We start from the raw sequence: 23,696 nt of genomic DNA on the forward strand, positions 1-23,696 counted from the left end.
TTTTTGTACCCTTCACCAGATCTGTGCCTCGACACAATCCTGTCATGGAGCTCTAAGGACAATTCCTTTGAACTCGTGGCTTGGTTTTTGCCCCGACATGCACTGTCAACTGTGGGACCTTTATATAGACAGGTGTGTGCCTTTCCAAGTCATGTCCAATCAATTGAATTTACCACAGGTAGACTCTAATCAAGTTGTAGAAACATCTCAAGAATGATCAATGTAAACAAGATGCACTTGAGTTCAATATTGGGTCTCATAGCAAAGGGTCTGAATACATTTTTTTCTACAGTTGCAAAAATGTCTAAACACCTGTTTATGCTTTTTCATTATGGGGTATTAATGAGGAAATAAAATAATTTCATCCATTTTAGAATAAGGCTGTAACGCAACAAAATGTGGAAAAGGGGAAGGGGTCCATATACTTCCCGAATGCACTGAATATGCGTATACCGTACATACGACTAAAACTTGAAACGATGCACAATTCACTACATAGGCATCTCTGTCACAGACATGAAGGTCATTTACAATTCAGTGGCATAATGGAAAATTCTATCTTCTCCTCTACTAGAGCCTCGGCTATTTTCCTATCCAGTCCCAATCCCACTGAAACCCAAAATGACTCCTGTCTCGCATTCAAATTGCTAAGTTTATTCTGTACTTCATAGGTTGCATAATCAAAGCAGGTCTCTTGCTTTGCATGTCAAAATACTGCTATAACATTTCCCCTGCTTCTCTGTGCTGTCTTGTTCTTGCTGCCCAAACGAGAGCTTCGGTAGAGAATGTGACATCAACAAACTGTGTGAGAGTAGATATGCATATATTTTTTAAATGTTGGTCCCGTTAAGAGGCCTTTTATTTAAACTATATCTCCCAGTCATCTATGAGCTGATCTGCCATCTGTATAATCATAAACTCGAATTTGCCAAATATAGGACATAACCTAGAACTAATGACAGAATATCTAACAAGCTTAGCATATTTGGTTATTTGACTTTTGTGTTTGACCACCGTTACAAAGTTTGCTGTTTTCAGGTTGCGTTCTTAGCTCTCTGTGTTGAGAGCCTACTGGTGAATTGAGGAACATAACACTCAGAATTTATGAACGGCCTGTTTCGCAGTTCACAACAACATCATTGGCGATCAAAGATAGTTACTCTTATCATTACTAAATATCAGTTTCATTTGCTCTGAAATCTTTACATAGTTGCGCAGCACCCATCTTATTTGCGGAGAACCCTGGCATCGTGACCCTATCTTGGTTTAAAATGCTTTAAATTGGCACTTCCGATTTCTATTTCCTGATATTTCCTGGGAGTCTCGTGATAAATAAATTTTTCCTCTTTTGAAACTTGGTAGACTTTCGGAAAAATATTAATCCAACAAATTTTGTTTTTCCAACAGTAGTTTTAAAGTAAAGTTATCACAGTGAAATGCTGATTCTTACAGGGACACTGCCATTTGCACAATGTACCCACAAGACACCATTACAATTATTGTATAGAGTGCAACAGTTAAGTTCCTTCTTATAGACAATCCATTATCCTATCATCACATATCACAATAGTTGACCTACTCACTAGATGGCAGTGTTGTATGGTCCACCTCTCACACCACCTATCCCTGTGGCCTACAGTTTGCACATTTATAACCTCGAGTGTTAACACTGACTGGCTTTCAAATATGTTCCAAAGCTCCAAAATCCAGCAGTACCTACTTTACTGTAGGTGACACATGATGCTGTTCTGGTTTTGTATTGTTCTCTGTTAGTACAATGGTGAGTTGGTACCATAGCAGTTTGCCCAGCTGCAGTGCTGACTCATGGGGGTGTGTGTGTAATCACACTCCAATAGCACCTGGGAGTTGCAGCAGTATGTGTGTGAAAAAGAGTGAGTATTGGTGTAAGAGTGAGTGTGTGTCTAAGACAGACGTTACTTATTCGGAGCTCTGTGCAGCTGTGTCAGACGCACACTTAATGACAGCAACAATGTACGCACGTCTTAAACAGTCAGGATGTGCTTTGAGCCACTGCGCTGCTACAGTGTGTATTGCAGTTAGTTCAGCAGTCTGTTTAGTGAGCTGCTTAAACCTCTGGGCTCCTAATGTCACAATTTGAAGCTTCTGAGTTGCCATACCTCTTGATAAAACTCTTGCTTGTCGGTTATTTTGTGTGAACTAACAGGACTGAAGGGGAATACTTTCTAGGCTTACTGCGATCAGGCATCTGTTTGGGGTCTTTGCAGCATGCTGCTGCTGTTGGAGTAGGTGTCAGCATGATTCAGTTCGACTGGCACCTCCCTTAAAAGACCTTCACTTTTAAAACTAGAAAAAAGCGGTAATAGTACTGTTTGTCCATTTTGAGGCGCTATAGCCAGTGTACTCTTCTTCAAAATATTAAGAATTAATCTAAGATGACTCAATAAATGTCATTCATTTTGAGGTTTTTGCACAGGAGATCTTGGGCGTCCAATTTTACATCGAACTAATATGTTTGGTATAGTATTTCTCAAGTTAACAAATGTGCATGAAAAAAAAATTCTCTCGTAGAATGACAAACACTTAATTGAATCTTTACTGTTGACCAATCACCCACAAAGGGGCATAAACTTCGGACACGGACTAGAGAATGGTGCACTTGTGATCCACATTTTAGGGTGTTCCTGCATGTGGCCATTCCTGCATCTGCAGGAAGCCCTCTTTAAACTTCTAGTTGTCCTAACTTAAAAATTGACCAATAGAATTATAAACCGGGGTTCTTGCATATGCAGGAATGCCCACATCCAGGTAACCTAGTGGTTAGAGCGTTAGGCCAGGAACCGAAAGGTTTCTGGATCGAATTTCTGAACTGACAAGGTAAAAATCTGTCGTTCTGCCCCTGAACAAGGCAGTTAACCCACTGTTCCCTGGTAAGCCATCATTGTAAATAAGAATTTGTTCTTAACTGACTTGCCTAGTTAAATAGGCGGGAGCGAAGGACACTGTGTGCTAGCTTAGCCACCTACTTCTAAGGAGGACTCCGGTACACAGGAGGCTGGGACGACAGTGTGTGCTAGCTAGATAACTATCAAGCGCGCACAGTGTCCTTCGCCCCCACCTGTCTGGCACGATTTTCTCCGGTACACAGCAAGCATGAGGCGGGGGCAACGTGAGCTAGCACGTGGGAGGCGGGTACGACCGGTAGACAGTGTCCTTCGCCTTAAATGGTGGGGAACGCCTCAAATTGCGGGAACGCCTCATATTGGGGACTTCCGTTGCACACTTGACCGACTTGAGAACACCCTTGCCTAAGACCAAAATGTCATCATAATATATGCATAGACTGTTTGAGCTGGGAACACCCCACTAGCTGCCTGGTATTTTGGAGTAATGTGTACTATTGCAAATAGAGTTGTAGCAGCTGCCAATGTAGCATCAGCTCAGCCTCTACAGCTTTGTTTCAGTCTGTCTGTTTATCTCTCTTTCTGTCCTCAAAGTCTGACTCTGCATGTATTTCACAGCTCTTCTTGGTGAGCTGAAGAATGTAGCTCTCTCCCCGCCACCTTTCTGTCTTGCAACCGATCTCTCTCCCTCTGCGTCTCTGACTCTGAAACCATGACCCTCCTATAATCATAAAGGACTTCTTTATGAAAACCATGATGAAAACAAGTCCATTATGATCATAAGAGGTGTACCATTAACTGTGCAAATGTAGCAGATTGCAGAAGTTATGTATGCATTTGTGGTTGAGCAATATCCTTTTACAGCTGAAATAAAAAATCTCTCAAATATTGTGCACACATTTCCGTACAGCCTTATTAGTGAGCATTTCTTCTTTGGCAAAATAATCCATCCACCTGACAGGTGTGGCATATCAAGAAGCTGATTTAAACAGCATGATCATTACACAGGTGTAATGGGGACAGTAAAAGGCCACTTTAAAATGTGCAGTTTTGTCACACAACACAATGCTACAGATGTCTCAAGTTTTGAGGGAGTGTGCAATTGGCATGCTGACTGCAGAAATGTCCACCAGAGCTGTTACCAGAGAATATAAGTTTTATTTCTCTACCATAAGCTGCGTTGTTTTAGAGAATTTGGCAGTAAGTCTAACCGGCCTCAACCGCAGACCATGTGTAACCACGCTAGCCCAGGACCTCCACATCCGGCTTCTTCACCTGCGGGATCGTCTGAGGGGGAGGGTGGGGTGCTGAGGATTATTTCTGTCTGTAATAAAGTCCTTTTGTGGGGAAAAAATGTGTTCTGTTTGGCTGGGCCTGGCTCCCCAGTTGGTGGACCTATGGCTGCACCCCTGCCCAGTCATGTGAAATCCATGTCCAATCCTACTGAATTTATATCAATTGACTGATTTCCTTATATGAGCTGTAACTCTGTAAAATCTTGAAATTGTTCCATGTTGTGTTTATATTTTTGTTCATCATATGCTATTACACCCACTCCTCTGAGCTATTGACCAATTAACTTATTTATAAATTTAGGACATACAATTAAAAAAAGAAAATCTACTGTTTTTCGCCTTACAGATATAAGGAGGGAGGAGAGGCTCTGCTCTTCCTGCTGCCCTCAGAGGAGGAGAGCATGCTATCCCAACTCCAGGAGAAAAAAGTCCCCATCAACAGAATCCAGTGAGTTCACTTACAACCTCCTCACATATGCTTGTGCTTGCACGCGCGCACACACACACACTTGTATTTCACTGGGACTGGGCAGGCTGTTGGTTGTGGAGATCTACTGTAGGTGAGAAATTAAAACAAAACAGGTGGTGGACTGTGGTTTAGTTTTTACTGTTTTTAAGCTTTATTCTGTGTCTCCACTAGGGCAGTGACGGTACAAGTGGCGTAATATATTTTCCATGGCAACTCTTTGGTCTTTTTTAAAAAGCTGTTGTTTGTGAAATATGGTGTGCTATAGCTTAGAAAATAAATGCATGCGACTGGATGACAATGATATTTGTTTCCAACATTTGGGTCATTTTCCTAAATAAGTTAAACCCGCTCGTGTTTTGTTTCCATGCCACGATACTAACGAGTGACGCGTTACTGGTATTGTCCCGGCTCTAGTCTCCGTCTTCCCAACTGCCCTTTCACGCCCTCCCTCCAAGCAAAAAACTGAGGCCTTATGAGAATGTTTACATGATACCATATGATTCCAAAGACTATTTTCCCTCACGGAGATGCATTGGACAGATGGGGGAGACTTCACAAAGCAGGCAGAGTCAACAAGTGAGCCAGCTGACTTTCCTAAATATTCTGATTCTGAAACATCCTCATTGTGTCTAGTAGTTCAAACATGCATTTCAAATGGACATGCTATGAATGATGTGTAATATTCTGAATGACCCATATTCAACCTGTGCCCTTGTCCCTGTTGTGTGCCTGATACCACCAGTTTCATGTTGTCACAGTACGTTTTAATATTGACTTAAGGTTCTATGTGGACCTGTTTGTGAGATGGGGAGATGTAGATTTAGCTGAGGGGCTTTGAGCAGTGCAGTAAGTAGGCCAACCGTGTGAGGGAGAGAGTGAGACTGGCTCTGCCGTCACAGAGGAGGCCAGGCCTGAGCCCCTCTGGCTAAATCCTGATAGGCACAGTGTCCAGCATGATGCCCTCACAGTACAGTGTTTTCCGTACATGGAGTGGCCCGTACTGTATAATACTACTACTTTATAATTCATTTAAATAACTGAAAATGTATGAATTTAGTGTGGTGGTGGTTTTGGATATCTTCTAGGCCTATATAATCAGAACTATTTTATGTAAGAACCTTTATTTAAAATTAAACTTGTCATCTCTTGAGATTATAGTTTACTGCAAGATATGAATTGCCACAATGTTTGTTTTTCAAATTATGTATTTTATTGGCTCTGCTATGACACTTAGGGTAAGGAAATAATGTCATTTCGGTGAACTATCTTTTTAAAAGTTTGGCCTGTCAGCCAATCACTGTGGGTGGGACTTTGAGGGAAGGCGGTATATTAGACTAGTTTTTCTGACTAGATTACTAATCTACTCTTTCAATTTCATTTATTGTGGCAAACTATATCTAGTCTACTCAATTTAGTTTGTTGCAAAAACTTAAGAAAAAAGGTTGTGTTCTGTCAAGTAAACTTGGATTCTCTGTTGGGAAACAATATAGAATTGCAGGAAAATGTTTTTTAAATGCAAACATTTTCAGAGGGAGGATACCCAGTCCCCCGCCAGATTGTGCACCCCCACATTTTATACGAAGTCAGGTGCCAATGAATAGACCTAGAAGTATGATTTAAGAATGAAGCAGGTTGATCTATCTGTTAACATGGGCTTTGCAACACAGAATGCAGCAGTTGACTACTCCATTGTCAATACTTTAATCAAATCAGTAGGCATATATCCATTTCTTTAAGAATACCATATAAGTATCATGACATTAGCTTTTATAACCTTCAATCTGTTATCATATTTTGGACCAGAATGAGGCTCTCTATCCACTACCTATTGTGCCTGCAGTGAGGATTCAACATATTCATAGAATGTTTTCATAATTTGTCTGCATATAATTGTCAAAAAGCAAACAAGATCTTTGGTTTACATGTTCCGATGTGATACCATTGACATAACTACGTTGTATGACTTATGAATAGCAAAGGAATATAGGAGATTGACTTTATTCAGTCAGATGGACACCTTTTATAAACTAGTCAGCACAAGCTCTTCGGTCATCAAAACACAGTAAATAGCCTCCGTGGCTGTGTAGGCCTATGAAACACGCCAAATTAAATAATAAATTAATGTGCCACAAAACAGTAAGTGGATTTCAACTAATCGTTACCACTCGCATTACACGGGACGTGTAAATTAATTCACTGGAGACCACAGCGTACAGCAATAACACAGGTACCGAGAGGAGGGACAGTCGGCAGACTGACAAACCAGCAGTTTTCCTGTCATCGCTCACTTTGTGATTGACATGCGCCTGTCCTCTAAATAGATCACTAGGAGATGCATATTAAAGACTTTTTATAACTAACTCACTCATTGATCTGTCTGTGTGCATATCGTTCATTCTAGCGGGAGAAGGCTATATGGACTTTATTTGACTAGAGAATTACACATTTTAAATGAAAAGAAGCCTAGTTAATTTTAAAAAGTAGCTGGCTTACAATGAGTTATCGGCTATTTAGCCGACGGACGGTGCTTATGGGAAACAGTGAGCACATACACACACTGCACACACAAACTCGCGCCTCTCTCTCTTCCACATCCACAAATACATATACACAAACATCACTCTTTTTCACACATAAACAGAAATACTTAGATTTACATTTTGGCAGTGTTTATCATGCATGGGGTGCAATCTAACATCGTTCAATATTACTCACACACACAGTGAGTGTAAAAAAAACAAGACAAAGAAATATCATATTTTAGGGATTTTCACAATATAATACAAAGAATATTCCTTGGGAGTTAGGATTGTTGACCTAAAGAAATGTCCTCTCACTGTCAACTGCGTTTATTTTCAGCAAACTTAACATGTGTAAATATTTGTATGAACATAAGATTCAACAACTGAGACATAAACTGATCAAGTTTCACAGACATGTGACTAACAGAAATGGAATAATGTGTACCTGAACAAAGGGGGGGTCAAAATCAAAAGTAACAGTAACAGTCAGTATCTGGTGTGGCCACAAGCTTCATTAAGTACTGCAGTGGACTGTACCAGATTGGCTACCACTTACCAGATTGGCTACCACTTTAGCCCGAACAGGACTCACTTCACCCTGCCCAACCACCTTACCAAGGTATGTAATGGTTGTGAGGCGACCCGAAGCTAGTCGGTCGAACAAGGCTTGAGTACGGGACAGATGTTCTTCCCAAGTATCTGCATATATCACTACATCGTCCAGATAAGCAGCGCACCCGGCCAGACTGGAGACAACCCTATTCATAAGTCACTGAAAGTGGCAGGTGCATTACACAGGCCGAAACTCATAACCGAATACAAGTACAGACCAGAGGGTGTAATAAAGGCAGAGATTTCACGTGCCCTACTCATCAGTGGCACCTGCCAATAGCCCTTTAACAGGTCAAATTTGCTCACAAACTTAGCTGCGCCGACTTGATCAACGCAGTCCTCCATCCGAGGAAGAGGAAATTAATCTGGCTTAGTGACACTGTTTACCTTACGGTAGTCCGTACAAAATCTGTTTGTCCCATCCAGTTTACTGACCAGGATACAGGGAGAGAAGCCCAACTGGAGAAAGAAGGCTGTTATCTTACTCTCCAGCATGTACCCGACCTCAGCATCCAGACAACGCAGTTTCTCTGAATTTTTCAATCGAATATCCTCCTCCTCATGCACGGACCTAGCATGACAAGAACCCAGGGAAATAACGGTATTGGCCAAAAGAACAGGTTTTACCGTCCTCTGTGGACTCCCACTGTTCAGTCTCAGGAACGTGCATAATAGGGTTTTAACAAATATACATGGCACAGTTGATGTGCTTTTCTCCATTCTGGAATGGCAACTAGATGGTTTTTCTCAGTGTACTGGTGCACCACCGTATATGGACCTTGAAACTTGGCTTGAAAAGGAGAACCAACAATTGGCAGCAGAGCAAGAACCTGGTCACCTGGACTAAAGTGACGAGGCTCAGTTCGGCAATCAAATATGCCCTTCATCCTCTCCTGTGAAGATGATAGCTTCTCTTTAGCCATTTCACCAGCGGCATACAGGCGTCGCCGGAAATCACACACATAAGATAACAGGGACTGAGGGGGCTCGGGAGACTTCCAGTCATCCTGGAGAACAGATAGAAGTCCATGCAACCTATGTCCAAACACAAGGTCATTTGGACTGAAAACCGTTCTCTCCTGTGAAACCTCCCCCAGAAAAGAACTACCATGATACACCCACTTTCTCATCAGGACATCCTCTTGGAGAAAATAGCCATGGGAGACATCTCCCAACTGTTCCACAGGCACAATTTGGTCACCCAACTCTTCTAATGTGGGATCAGTCCGTTGCGCATTGATTAGATCGAAGCGGGATACAGATAACGGGATAACAGGGGAAGCAGTGACAGACTTCTTTGTGGTATTCTCGTTAGCCGGCGCAGTGACACACGCAGAGAACACCCATGGGAAACTCTGCGCGCGCTCATCAGGATTCCCTACAAATGACGGCATAGTGGAAACCACTAGAGATGGAAACACAACAGGCCACACACGCTCACCAGCCAAGTTATTCCCAAGGATAACGTCGATACCCTCAATAGGCAACGAAGGACGCACCCCCACAACAACCTCACCTTTCACCAGTCCACAATCCAACATTAGTTTATGCAATGGAACTGACAGTGTTCAAACCTATTCCCCTAATTAGAACACTATTCCCCGAACCCTTCTCTGGTGAGACTGATGACACAGACTCCAACACACATTATTCAGAGGCACCTGTGTCTCAGGATCTTCACTGGCACTAGGTCCTTACTTCCTAACATAGACACAAAACCCTCCGTAATGAAAGGTCAATAGTCTGGGTCAATATGGACTTTCACATGGCCCTAGGCATGAGACAATGTGTCAGGAGTGAACTGATGTGGAACAGGCGCAGCTAACGCCGTAGGCTTAGATTTAACGTAAGCACACGTACTGAATTTACCCCTAGCCCTGAGAACCGGACATTCGTTTTTCCAATGACCTGAACCTTGACAGTAGTGACACTCTTGACCAAAGTCAGCTTTACCACGGGAGTCGGGCTCAACCCTAGTTGAATGAAACTCTGCCCGTGAACCAAAGTATCTCGGTGAGCGAGGCCCAAATCTCTCTGAATGCCCCCACTCACTCCGAATACGGGGGTCTGTAAAGACACTTTTGTGAGTCAAAACATACTCGTCCGCCAAAACCGCAGCTTCAGCGACAGTCTACTTTTCGTTCGTTAATGTACGTGGCTATACGATCAGGGATTGTGTCCTTAAATTGCTCTAACATAATCAGATCACACAGCCCATGGAAAGTCATAACTGCGGAGGCGGAACACCAGCGATTAAACTGAAGATAATTCTAGCGCAAACTCAACATGAGTCTGTTTATCATCCCATTTTAATGTTCTAAATCGTTGGCGGTAAGCCTTAGGAACCAATTCGTAAATCTGTAACATCCGTATTTATCCTTATCATAACTGACACTGTCGGCTACACTAAGAGCTGAATATGCTTCCTGCGCTTTTACAGTCCTCACCCACTGCAACATTAAAGTGCGGTCAGAATCAGGCCAACTCCTAGCGTCAGCAACACGCTCAAACAACGAAAAGAATGTCTCAGGGTCCTTTTCATTAAATTTAGGCAACAACATCAAATATGTCCGGTGCACGACCAAAAGAGGAGCGACCCCTAGGTACATCTTGGTCACCTTCCCAGAGCAAACTCTCCCCTGAGAGCTTCCCTCCCTAGCCAGCTCTAGCCGCTCTTGTTGCAGCTTGATTTTAGCACGCTCCAAATCCTGTTTAAATATCAATTCTTTTTCATGCTTTAGCCGATCAGCACGCGCCGAATCCTGTTTAAATGCCAATTATTTTTCATATTTTACACGGTCATGCTCTAGCTTCTCATGATCATGCTCTAGCTTCTCACGATCATAACAGAAGCTGTTCTTTCTGCTGTTCAAAAAGAAGACTACTAGGACTAACAGATGGAGCGGCCATTGTAACGTTACAGGGAGACGGCGAGTCCTCAGCAGAGGCTGCCCCAGTGGGAACTTCAAGAATACCACTCTCCATCAGATTGGCCTTCAATATCAACCTAATATAATTGTTTTGACGTTTATCACTAATTTCATCCTTGTGGTGTTCAGCAACATTCAACAGCTGTTCTTTAGTACATAATTCTAACAGTTCCTCTGATGGAAAGCGAATGAACTCGTCTATGTAAGACGCCATAGTCACAAAAAAATAAAAAATAAAAATATATATATATATCTCGCTCTTCCCCTCTGCTGAGCACACCAGATCACAACCAGAGAAATGACAATCACACTGGGCACCACAGAAGAGAGATGAGAGGGATATATGGAGCTTCCCCAAAACCTACAGTAACTCAACCCTAGTCTTTGTGCGGATTTGCAGTGGGTAATTACGCACTGTAGCCCGCTGGCAAGGAAATACACCACCCAGCACGCTGGCAGATTCCCCCAAGCCACGGATGTGCCCCCAAAACAACTGCTCAGTCCACAGACACCACACAAAAATAACAAACAAAATAACCATGCCCAACGTATTCCAAAGGGAAACACGTCGCTAAGCCTAACAGAGGAAAAGGCTATAGCTCCGGGTAGCTAGTGTCAGTACCCTACCCAAATCTCCCACTGAGGTACACAGCCAATTGTACTCACCTCCTCGGACCAATGTCCCAACAGCGAGTAGAGCAAGAGTCTCCAGCCTGGGCAGGGGCCTAGAAACGAACCAATGTACTTTCTCCAACGCAGCACACAACAAACTATCCACCGCAGTGACAAGTTTACCGAACAAACAAAGGCAACCAGTACTGGGCACCAAACATTAGAACTCAAACAAGCTGTAACAAACAAAGCACCTACAGAGTGCAAACAAGTGCAAACAAAGCACCTACAGAGTTTAACATTAACTCCATGTTTTCTCCCAAACACAACACACATACTAGTAAGCCAAACGAGACTAGTATTAGTCCTTCATAATGCAAGAAAGTGCTCTACGCCAAAATGTCTAGGAACCAACCTTATTATCTCGGATGAGCCCCCACTTGTCACGAACCGGCTCAAAGTGCGTAACAAAAAAGGAGACAACGTGGAGGTAAGGAATAACAAAATATATTTATTTAACTAAAGTAAACTAAATATAATTAACAACGGTGTGTGTAGTCAGTAATCAGTAGTGTAAGTGAGTGGTTGCGTGCATAAATGTGATAATGAGGGGTGTTGAAAGGTGCCAGCGCAAACAACCACATACAGCCACAAAAATGCCACAACCAAAATCTGTGTCTGCATGGAGAGAGTCTCCTCAATGAATGGGGAAGAGGTGCATTTATCCTGGGACACACCCAAGCCCAGGTGTGTCCCATTTCGCCACCGACATCCTATTAAGGAAAACAAGAGCAAAGAGAGAGGATTCGGCAGACGGAGTGGGAGGGTCGTCACATGGGTTTGTGCCCATAGGCGACGTTGTGCCGGTGATGTCTGGTGAGGACCTGCCTTACAACAGGCCTACAAGCCCTCAGTCCAGACTCTCTCAGCCTATTGCGGACAGTCTGAGCACTGATAGAGGGATTGTGCGTTCCTGGCAAGACAGCGCTAAGACAGCGCTACAGGACGGACAGACGATCGTCCTCGCAGTGGCAGACCACCTGTAACACCTGCACAGGATCGGTACATCCGAACATCACACCCGTGGGACAGGTACAGGATGGCAACAACTCGGGCAGTTCCCCCCCCCCCCACATTCCACTGAAAAGGCAGCGCGGGAAATTCAAAAATATTTTTTAGAAATATTTCACTTTCACACATTAACAAGTCCAATACAGCAAATGAAAGATAAACATCTTGTGAATCCAGCCAACATTTCCGATTTTTTTAATGTTTTACAGCGAAAACACAACATATATTTATGTTAGCTCACCACCAAATCCAAAAAAGCACAGACATTTTTCACAGCCAACATAGCTTTCACAAAACCCACAAATAGAGATAAAATGAATCACTAACCTTTTGAAGATCTTCATCAGATGAGTCATATAACATCATGTTACACAATACATTTATGTTTTGTTCGATAATGTGCATATATATATATATAAAAAATCTGTTTACATTGGCGCGTTACGTGCAGTAATGTTTTGATTCCAAAACATCCGGTGATTTTGCATAAACTTATCCTCTATGCAACCGCTGTGTCAGATTTCAAAATAAACTTTACGGAAAAAGAATAATCTGAGAACGGCACTCAGAGCACAATCCAGCCAAAGAAATAGTCGCCATGTTGGCGTCAACAAAAGCTACAAAAACACTATAAATATGCACTTACCTTCGAATAACTTCATCAGAAGGCACTCCCAGGATTCCCAGATCGACAATAAATGACTGAAAAGTTCCATAAAGCCCATCATTTAGCCACTTGTTGTTAGCATGTTCAGCCCAAGAATCCATTTTCATGACGCACGAGCAATCCCTCCAGACAAAAACTCAAAAAGTTCCGTTACAGGTCGTAGAAACAAGTCAAATGATGTATGCAATCCATATTTAGTATGTGTTTTACATTAATCATCAATAAGGATCCAACCGGAGAATTTCATTGTCTGAAGAAGAGCATTGGAACGAGAGCACTCTCTCTCGTGAGCGCGCCAAAAGAGACTGAGAATTTCTGAAGACCACTCACTAAAATAGCTCCTATGAGCCCCTCCTTTATAGTAGAATCATATAACTAAAATCTAAAGACGGTGACATCTAGTGGAAGCCCTAGGAAGTGTTTGCTCATCCATAACTTTAAGGGGTATCATTTGGCACTGTTTTGAAAATCAAGTTCTCACTTTCTGTTTGGACTTCTTCTCAGGTTTTTGTCTGCCAAATGAGTTCTGTTATACTTACAGACATAATTAAAACAGTTTTAGAAACTTCAGAGTGTTTTCTATACAATAGTAATAATAATATGCATGTATTACCTTCTGGGGCAGAGTAGGAGGAAATTCCGTTTGGGCACGCAATTTGTTCAAAGTGGAAACGCTGCCCCCTGTCCCGATGAAGTTAAATAAAGGACGAACCGTGGCTGCCTTTCAAACAATGGGAACCTCCCCAGAAAGGAGAGACATGCTTGGCGATGATAGGGACAGAAACCTTAAGGGTCTAAACCATCTGACTCAGATGGTTTTTTGGGGTCAAGTTTAAGGATCTTTTTTAGCACCTCGGACTCAGTGACTAGCTGCAGGGAGAAACTTTGTAGTGGGGCAGGGGGAAAATAGGGAGAAGCATCGGGGATAGTCGCATTAGAAGTGGTGGAAAATGAGGAAATGTTGGACGGGCAAGGAGGCATGGCTGAGTCAAATAGGAATCCTGACTTGATGAAGTGGTGATTAAAGTGCTCAGCCATGTGCTTCTTGTCAGTAACAACCACATCATCAACATTAAGGGACATGGGCAGCTGTGAGGAGGAGGGTTTATTCTCCAGGTCTTTAACTGTTTTCCAGAACTTCTTGGGGTTAGACTGACATAGAGAGAACTGCTCCTTAAAGTAACTAACTTTGGCCTTCCGGATAGCCTGAGTGCACTTATTTCTCATTTGCCTGAACGATTGCCGGTCAGCTTGAGTATGCGTGTGCCGAGCCTTTTGCCAAATGCAATTCTTGAGGTGGAGTAACTCTGCAAGATCACTGTCGCACCAGGGACTGAACCCGTTTTTAATTCTCATTTTCTTTATGGGGGCGTGTTTATTAACAATACCACTGAAAATATCAAAAAAAGAAGGTCCAAACGTCTTCAACAGAGGGGATCAAGCTGATTCTATACCATTTTACAGAGGCCAGTTCATGAAGGAAGGCTTGCTCATTAAAGTTTTTTAGCAAGCGTCTATGACAAAATCAGGACAGGTCGTTTCACTGAGCAGCCATTACGAACACAGGCTGTAAAACAGTGATCACTAAGGTCATTACAGAAAACACTAGACTGATACCTATCAGGATTATTTGTGAGGATAACATCAAGGAGAGTAGCCTTTTCTGGGTGTTTGGAGGCATACCTTGTGGGATTGGTGATAATCTGAGAAAGATTTAGGGAGTCCCTTTGCTTTAGGACTTGGTCAGGTGGTTTAAGCATGTCCCAGTTTAGGTCACCAAGCAGGACAAATTCAGACTTGTTGTAAGGGGCCAGGAGAGAGCTCGGGGCAGGTAGAGTACAGGCCGGTGCTGATGTAGGACGATAGCACCCAGCAACAGTCAACAAAGAGCTATTTGAACGTTTAATGCTTAAAACCAGCAAATCAATTTGTTTGGGGATAGACTTGGGGGAGACAACCGAGCAGTGAAGGTGTTCCTTGTTGAAGATTGCCACTCCCCCACCTCTGGAAGATCTGTCTTGCCGAATATGGTTCTAACCAGAAAGGTTAACATCAGAATTGAAAACACTCTTCCTAAACCATGTCTCAGTAATGACCAACACATCTGTATTGGAGCTGTGAACCCACACTTTCAATTGATACATTTTATGTAATAAGATTCTAGTGTTAACGTGCAGAAAACCCAGGCTTTTACAAGAGCAGAAATCAGTGAAGCAGATATCAGAGCACAAGTCAGAATTGGGTCTAACAACAGTAGTTGGGCCAGGGTGTACATGCACATTTCAAGATATCATCAACAGTAACACAATCAAGGCATGGCATAGGACAGGGAGAGCTCTGCAGTGCTGATTTATGACATCTATGTGCATCAGATGGCAGCGATCATATTGTACAGCAATTTCATCAGGTAACATGAATACAAAGCCGGCGAGAGGTGGTTAGAATAAGATGGGAGGCCAAAAGTCTGTGTAACCAATATAGAGTCAGAGCCCCGAGTGTGGGAACAAACAGTTTGTCCCACGGTTGGGTAAAGGAAGTTTGTAGTCAACAAAGTATGCAGAGAGTCATGAGGCAAAATGCACAAGAAAGGGAAAAAAATATATATATACACTGCTCAAAAAAATAAAGGGAACACTTAAACAACACAATGTAACTCCAAGTCAAACACACTTCTGTGAAATCAAACTGTCCACTTAGGAAGCAACACTGATTGACAATAAATTTCACATGCTGTTGTGCAAATGGAATAGACAACAGGTGGAAATTATAGGCAATTAGCAAGACACCCCCAATAAAGGAGTGGTTCTGCAGGTGGTGACCACAGACCACTTCTCAGTTCCTATGCTTCCTGGCTGATGTTTTGGTCACTTTTGAATGCTGGCGGTGCTTTCACTCTAGTGGTAGCATGAGACGGAGTCTACAACCCACACAAGTGGCTCAGGTAGTGCAGCTCATCCAGGATGGCACATCAATGCGAGCTGTGGCAAGAAGGTTTGCTGTGTCTGTCAGCGTAGTGTCCAGAGCATGGAGGCGCTACCAGGAGACAGGCCAGTACATCAGGAGACGTGGAGGAGGACGTAGGAGGGCAACAACCCAGCAGCAGGACCGCTACCTCCGCCTTTGTGCAAGGAGGAGCAGGCGGAGCACTGCCAGAGCCCTGCAAAATGACCTCCAGCAGGCCACAAATGTGCATGTGTCTGCTCAAACGGTCAGAAACAGACTCCATGAAGGTGGTATGAGGGCCCGACGTCCACATGTGGGGGTTGTGCTTACAGCCCAACACCGTGCAGGACGTTTGGCATTTGCCAGAGAACACCAAGATTGGCAAATTCGCCACTGGCGCCCTGTGCTCTTCACAGATGAAAGCAGGTTCACACTGAGCACGTGACAGACGTGACAGAGTCTGGAGACGCCGTGGAGAACGTTTTGCTGCCTGCAACATCCTCCAGCATGACCGGTTTGGCGGTGGGTCAGTCATGGTGTGGGGTGGCATTTCTTTGGGGGGCCGCACAGCCCTCCATGTGCTCGCCAGAGGTAGCCTGACTGCCATTAGGTACCGAGATGAGATCCTCAGACCCCTTGTGAGACCATATGCTGGTGCTGTTGGCCCTGGGTTCCTCCTAATGCAAGACAATGCTAGACCTCATGTGGCTGGAGTGTGTCAGCAGTTCCTGCAAGAGGAAGGCATTGATGCTATGGACTGGCCCGCCCGTTCCCCAGACCTGAATCCAATTGAGCACATCTGGGACATCATGTCTCGCTCCATCCACCAACGCCACGTTGCACCACAGACTGTCCAGGAGTTGGCGGATGCTTTAGTCCAGGTCTGGGAGGAGATCCCTCAGGAGACCATCCGCCACCTCATCAGGAGCATGCCCAGGCGTTGTAGGGAGGTCATACAGGCACGTGGAGGCCACACACACTACTGAGCCTCATTTTAACTTGTTTTAAGGACATTACATCAAAGTTGGATCAGCCTGTAGTGTGGTTTTCCACTTTAATTTTGAGTGTGACTCCAAATCCAGACCCATGGGTTGATAAATTTGATTTCCATTGATAATTTTTGTGTGATTTTGTTGTCAGCACATTCAACTATGTAAAGAAAAAAGTATTTAATAAGAATATTTCATTCATTCAGATCTAGGATGTGTTATTTTAGTGTTCCCTTTATTTTTTTGAGCAGTGTATATGTATCTATCTCAAATCAAGTTTATTTTTATATAGCCCTTCGTACATCAGCTAATATCTCGAAGTGCTGTATAGAAACCCAGCCTAAAACCCCAAACAGCAAGCAATGCAGGTGTAGAAGCACGGTGGCTAGGAAAAACTCCCTAGAAAGGCCAAAACCTAGGAAGAAACCTAGAGTGGAACCAGGCTATGAGGGGTGGCCAGTCCTCTTCTGGCTGTGCCGGGTGGAGATTATAACAGAACATGGCCAAGATGTTCAAATGTTCATAAATGACCAGCATGGTCAAATAATAATAATCACAGTAGTTATCGAGGGTGTAGCAAGTCAGCACCTCAGGAGTAAATGTCAGTTGGCTTTTCATAGCCGATCATTAAGAGTATCTCTACCGCTCCTGCGGTCTATAGAGAGTTGAAAACAGCAGGTCTGGGACAGGTAGCACGTCCGGTGGACAGGTCAGGGTTCCATAGCCGCAGGCAGAACAGTTGAAACTGGAACAGCAGCAAGGCCAGGTGGACTGGGGACAGCAAGGAGTCATCATGCCCGGGAGTCCTGACGCATGGTCCTAGGGCTCAGGTCCTCCGAGAGAGAGAAAGAAAGAGAGAAGGAGAGAATTAGAGAGAGCATACTTAAATTCACACAGGACACCGGATAAGACAGGAGAAGTACTCCAGATATAACCAACTGACCCTAGCCCCCCGACACATAAACTACTGCAGCATAAATACTGGAGGCTGAGACAGGAGGGGTCAGGAGACACTGTGGCCCCATCCGATGATACCCCCGGACAGGGCCAAACAGGAAGGATATAACCCCACCCACTTTGCCAAAGCACAGCCCCCGCACCACTAGAGGGATATCTTCAACCACCAACTTACAATCCTGAGACAAGGCCGAGTATAGCCCACAAAGATCTCCACCACAGCACAAACCAAGGGGGGCGCCAACCCAGACAGGAAGATCACGTCAGTAACTCAACCCACTCAAGTGACGCACCCCTCCTAGGGACGGAATGAAAGAGCACCAGTACACCAGTGACTCAGCCCCTGTAATAGGGTTAGAGGCAGAGAATCCCAGTGGAGAGAGGGAAACCGGCCAGGCAGAGACAGCAAGGGCGGTTCGTTGCTCCAGAGCCTTTCCGTTCACCTTCACACTCCTGGGCCAGACTACACTCAATCATATGACCTACTGAAGAGATAAGTCTTCAGTAAAGACTTAAAGGTTGAGACCGAGTCTGCGTCTCTCACATGGGTAGGCAGTCCATTCCATAAAAATGGAGATCTTTTGGAGAAAGCCCTGCCTCCAGCTGTTTGCTTAGAAATTCTAGGGACAATTAAGAGGCCTGCGTCTTGTGACCGTAGCGTACGTGTAGGTATGTACGGCAGGACCAACTCGGAAAGATAGGTAGGAGCAAGCCCATGTAACGGTTTATAGGTTAACAGTAAAACCTTGAAATCAGCCCTTGCCTTAACAGGAACCCAGTGTAGGGAAGCTAGCACTGGAGTAATATGATCAAATTTCTTGGTTCTAGTCAGGATTCTAGCATCCGTATTTAGCACTAACTGAAGTTTATTTAGTGCTTTATCCGGTTAGCCGGAAAGTAAAGTATTGCAGTAGTCTAACCTAGAAGTAACAAAAGCATGGATTAATTTTTCTGCATCATTTTTGGACAGAAAATTTCTGATTTTTGCAATGTTACGTAGATGGAAAAAAGCTGTCCTTGAAACAGTCTTGATATGTTCGTCAAAAGAGAGATCAGGGTCCAGAGTAACGCCGAGGTCCTTCACAGTTTTATTTGAGACGACTTTACAACCATCAAGATTAATTGTCAGATTTAACAGAAGATCTCTTTGTTTCTTGGGACCTAGAACAAGCATCTCTGTTTTGTCCGAGTTTAAAAGTAGAACGTTTTCAGCCATCCACTTCCTTATGTCTGAAACACAGGCTTCTAGCGAGGGCAATTTTGGGGCTTCACCATGTTTCATTGAAATGTACAGCTGTGTGACATCTGCATAGCAGTGAAAGTTAACATTATGTTTTCGAATGACATCCCCAAGAGGTAAAATATATAGTGAAAACAATAGTGGTCCTAAAACGGAACCTTGAGGAACACCGAAATGTACAGTTGATTTGTCAGAGGACAAACCATTCACAGAGACAAACTGATATCTTTTCCGACAGATAAGATCTAAACCAGGCCAGAACTTGTCCGTGTAGACCAATTTGGGTTTCCAGTCTCTCCAAAAGAATGTGGTGATCGATGGTGTCAAAGGCAGCACTAAGGTCTAGTAGCACGAGGACAGATGCAGAGCCTCGGTCTGACGCCATTAAAAGGTAATTTACCACCTTCACAAGTGCAGTCTCAGCGCTATGATGGGGTCTAAAACCAGACTGAAGCATTTCGTATACATTGTTTGTCTTCAGGAAGGCAGTGAGTTGCTGCGCAACAGCTTTTTCTAAAATTTTTGAGAGGAATGGAAGATTCGATATAGGCCGATAGTTTTTTATATTTTCTGGGTCAAGGTTTGGCTTTTTCAAGAGAGGCTTTATTACTGCCACTTTTAGTGAGTTTGGTACACATCCGGTGGATAGAGAGCCGTTTATTATGTTCAACATAGGAGGGCCAAGCACATGAAGCAGCTCTTTCAGTAGTTTAGTTGGAATAGGATCCAGTATGCAGCTTGAAGGTTTAGAGGCCATGGTTATTTTCATCATTGTGTCAAGAGATATAGTACTAAAACACTTAAGTGTCTCTCTTGATCCTAGGTCCTGGCAGAGTTGTGCAGACTCAGGACAGCTAAGCTTTGGAGGAATACGCAGATTTAAAGAGGAGTCTGTAATTTTCTTTCTAATGATCATGATCTTTTCCTCAAAGAAGTTCATGAATTTATTACTGCTGTAGTGAAAGCCATCTTCACTTGGGGAATGCTGCTTTTTAGTTAGCTTTGCAACAGTATCAAAAATAAATTTTGGATTGTTCTTATTTTCCTCAATTAAGTTGGAAAAGTAGGATGATCGAGCAGCAGTGAGGGCTCTTCGATACTGCACGGTACTGTCTTTCCAAGCTAGTCGGAAGACCTCCAGTTTGGTGTGGCGCCATTTCCGTTCCAATTTTCTGGAAGCTTGCTTCAGAGCTCGGGTATTTTCTGTATACCAGGGAGCTAGTTTCTTATGACAAATGTTTTTCGTTTTTAGGGGTGCAACTGCATCTAGGGTATTGCGCAAGGTTAAATTGAGTTCCTCAGTTAGGTGGTTAACTGATTTTTGTCCTCTGACGTCCTTGGGTAGGCAGAAGGAGTCTGGAAGGGCATCAAGGAATCTTTGTGTTGTCTGAGAATTTATAACACGACTTTTGATGCTCCTTGGTTGGGGTCTGAGCAGATTATTTGTTGCGATTGCAAACGTAATAAAATGGTGGTCCGATACTCCAGGATTATGAGGAAAAACATTAAGCTCTACAACATTTATTCCATGGGACAAAACTAGGTCCAGAGTATGACTGTGGCAGTGAGTAGGTCCAGAGACATGTTGGACAAAACCCACTGAGTCGATGATGGCTCCAAAAGCCTTTTGGAGTGGGTCTGTGGACTTTTCCATATGAATGTTAAAATCACCAAAAATTAGAATATTATCTGCTATGACTACAAGGTCCGATAGGAATTCAGGGAACTCAGTGAGGAACGCTGTATATGGCCCAGGAGGCCTGTAAACAGTAGCTATAAAAAGTGATTGAGTAGGCTGCATAGATTTCATGACTAGAAGCTCAAAAGACGAAAACGTCATTTTTTTTTTGTAAATTGAAATTTGCTATCGTAAATGTTAGCAACACCTCCGCCTTTGCGGGATGCACGGGGGATATGGTCACTAGTGTAACCAGGAGGTGAGGCCTCATTTAACATAGTAAATTCATCAGGCTTAAGCCATGTTTCAGTCAGGCCAATCACATCAAGATTATGATCAGTGATTAGATATTATATAATATCTATTATATAACGACTTGGGGATAGCCATTGTAAGTTCAGAGTCACTCGTCCCAACAGTGCGTGAGAGAAAGGGATGAGTGTGGTGGGGGTACCTGTACCAGACGGGGAGACAGGCCAGGGCAGTTGGTGAATGATCGCCAGGTGGAATCCAAGCAGCAGTGCAACAGGAGTAGGTGTCACACCCACTTGGGATAAGCTTTTATTTCTGGAGGCAGATTTCTTGTAGAAAATGCCAGTGAATAATTTTTGAACAGCAGGAGGGTGCTTCAGAGGACGCTTCAAAGACTCCTGCCACTTGTTGGGCCTAAAGGCCTCGACACCTTTCACTTCACACCTTGGTGCTAATTGAATTTGTATCTGGTCTGACCTTGTCTTAAGTCTTAACTCAGTGTTCAGTCCCCATTAAAATATATCATTTATTTTTCATTTTTTTCATTTTCTTCTTGGCTTTCAAAATAGCATCAGACCAAACACTACTCACTCAGTTCCAGATTGGATGGTGTCCTCAGGTCTCTGCTGTTTGTTTGCTAGAGCACCCTCCGTATTGCTTGGGGAAAAAACCTTGGAAGCAGTAATCTCTCCGGTTTATTTTGGTCAAAATTAGGGTGTAGGTTAGGAGTTTTGATCTAGAGTGAAGGCCATGCTGTGGAGGGTAGCATCTTGCATATGTACCTACTGAAAAATCCAAGTTTATCTAACTCCAAATCTATCATTTTGTAAAAAACATGTTGAAAAATGTGAGAGTTCACATGTAGCTGTGTGTGTCTCTCTCTCTCTCTCTCTCTCTAAGGGGGGCGTGTTCAATATATTTTTTTTTTAATGTGCCAAATCAAAATGCTGTATTTTCAATGTTCATGTCTGTCTTTCAATATTCATAAATGAATGTAAAACAAATATATGTATCAAAATACTACTCATGTTACAGAGCAAGCCGTAAAGCTTCATATGACACAATTTTTGCTTTGTAGCACCTGTAGATGAAATATTATGGAGCCTTAAAGGAGGCCTGGGTAAGGCCAAAATGTCATAAATATGCCTACTTTTATTATTTCTCAATTATGCTGTTAGATACAAAATGTCAAATATGTCAACATTCCTTCCTCCAAATGAACATTCTATAGATTACATTTTGTGAAATTCCCCCCAAATCATGGTGTTTTTTTTGTCCTGGTTTCCTGAGGATTCACTCGTATACAGTCTTGCATGCTTTGCACGTGTTTTACTGACATTTTGGCTGGGGATTTAATCCATTAATATTAATGCCAATATTAAACCAGACAGATGTTTTCACACGATGAAAATGTATTATTCGCGGGAAATGAAGTCTATAATGGTTATCAAAAGAAGTTCTTCATGATGATCTCTTTCTTCCTCTTGATTGTGAAGTTGGCCTGAGGGAAGCCGCGAGCTAATACGCTGCTTGTCTAACTGAAAATCAACAGGACACAATTTCATTATAGAGAAGAGGGGTAGACCAAGAGAGTGGGAGAGTAAGATGGGGGAGGACGGGGAGTTTGGGGTTCTGGATGGAGGAGTAGGTTAGCCTGCAGCAACGTATGTTAGGGGATCTGTTTTGACTAAAAATAAGAAATGTACAGTTGACCTCACTTTGACACGCATACCTCCAGTCCTCTTGTGGTGAGAATTTTGTGTGCTGTTTTCGAGTGTGTTTGAGTGATCCGGTGTGAATTCATGCATGTTGTAGAGGTGACTGGTGGTCTTGCCTGCGTAAGATGTTTGTTGGTGCTGGTGTGTGTGAGAGCTGGGCCGACTCGGTTTTATCAGTAAGCTGCAAGGTCGTCGGCTTCTCTCTACCTGGCAGAGTGACTGCGTGAGGAGAATGGGAATTACACTGGGGGACGTTCAGGATGGATGGTGGTTAATGCGGCTTTACCCTCTCCTGTGTGTGTGTTTAGATGCATAGTGAGAGTCGTTCAGTGGAAAATCATCCCATTTCATCTCTCACTAATCTTATTTGTCCTGGCTAGTGTTGCAAAGTTTTGATCTCCCAACATCCGTAACATGCTGCTCAGTCATTCTTTCTGTTAAATCAACAACTGATTTTAGAATGAGGCGATTACTCTCTTGCTTAGGGACTTGATTTGTGCTCCTACATTACCAGTCAAAAGTTTGGACACACCTACTCATTCAAAGGTTTTTCTTTATTTTTACTATTTTCTACATTGTAGAATAATAGTGAAGACACCAACTATGAAATAACACATGGAATCATGTTGTAACCACAAAAGTGTAAAACAAATCAAAATATATTTTGTATTTGAGATTCTTCAAAGTAGCCACCCTTTGATTTGATGACAGCTTCAAGTCAGTATTTTTTCTTTTTTTGTGAACTCGTTCTGACTTGACAGCTAATATGCTGCACCATAAGGGCTCATTTCCTTTTCCCCAAAGTGCACACTCATTCACTCCCCCCTCAAAATGAATGGACTGGTGGAAGAAATATGGT

At 43.2% G+C, this 23,696-nt stretch overlaps 1 pseudogene; it reads left to right on the forward strand.

Moving 5' to 3' along the window:
• LOC120057433 overlaps positions 1-23,696 on the forward strand; it is a 113,289-nt pseudogene that overhangs the window by 8,145 nt on the left and 81,448 nt on the right.

The sequence above is a fragment of the Salvelinus namaycush genome, chromosome 12 (genome assembly GCF_016432855.1).
Source record: "Salvelinus namaycush isolate Seneca chromosome 12, SaNama_1.0, whole genome shotgun sequence".
Classification (NCBI taxonomy): Eukaryota; Metazoa; Chordata; class Actinopteri; order Salmoniformes; family Salmonidae; genus Salvelinus; species Salvelinus namaycush.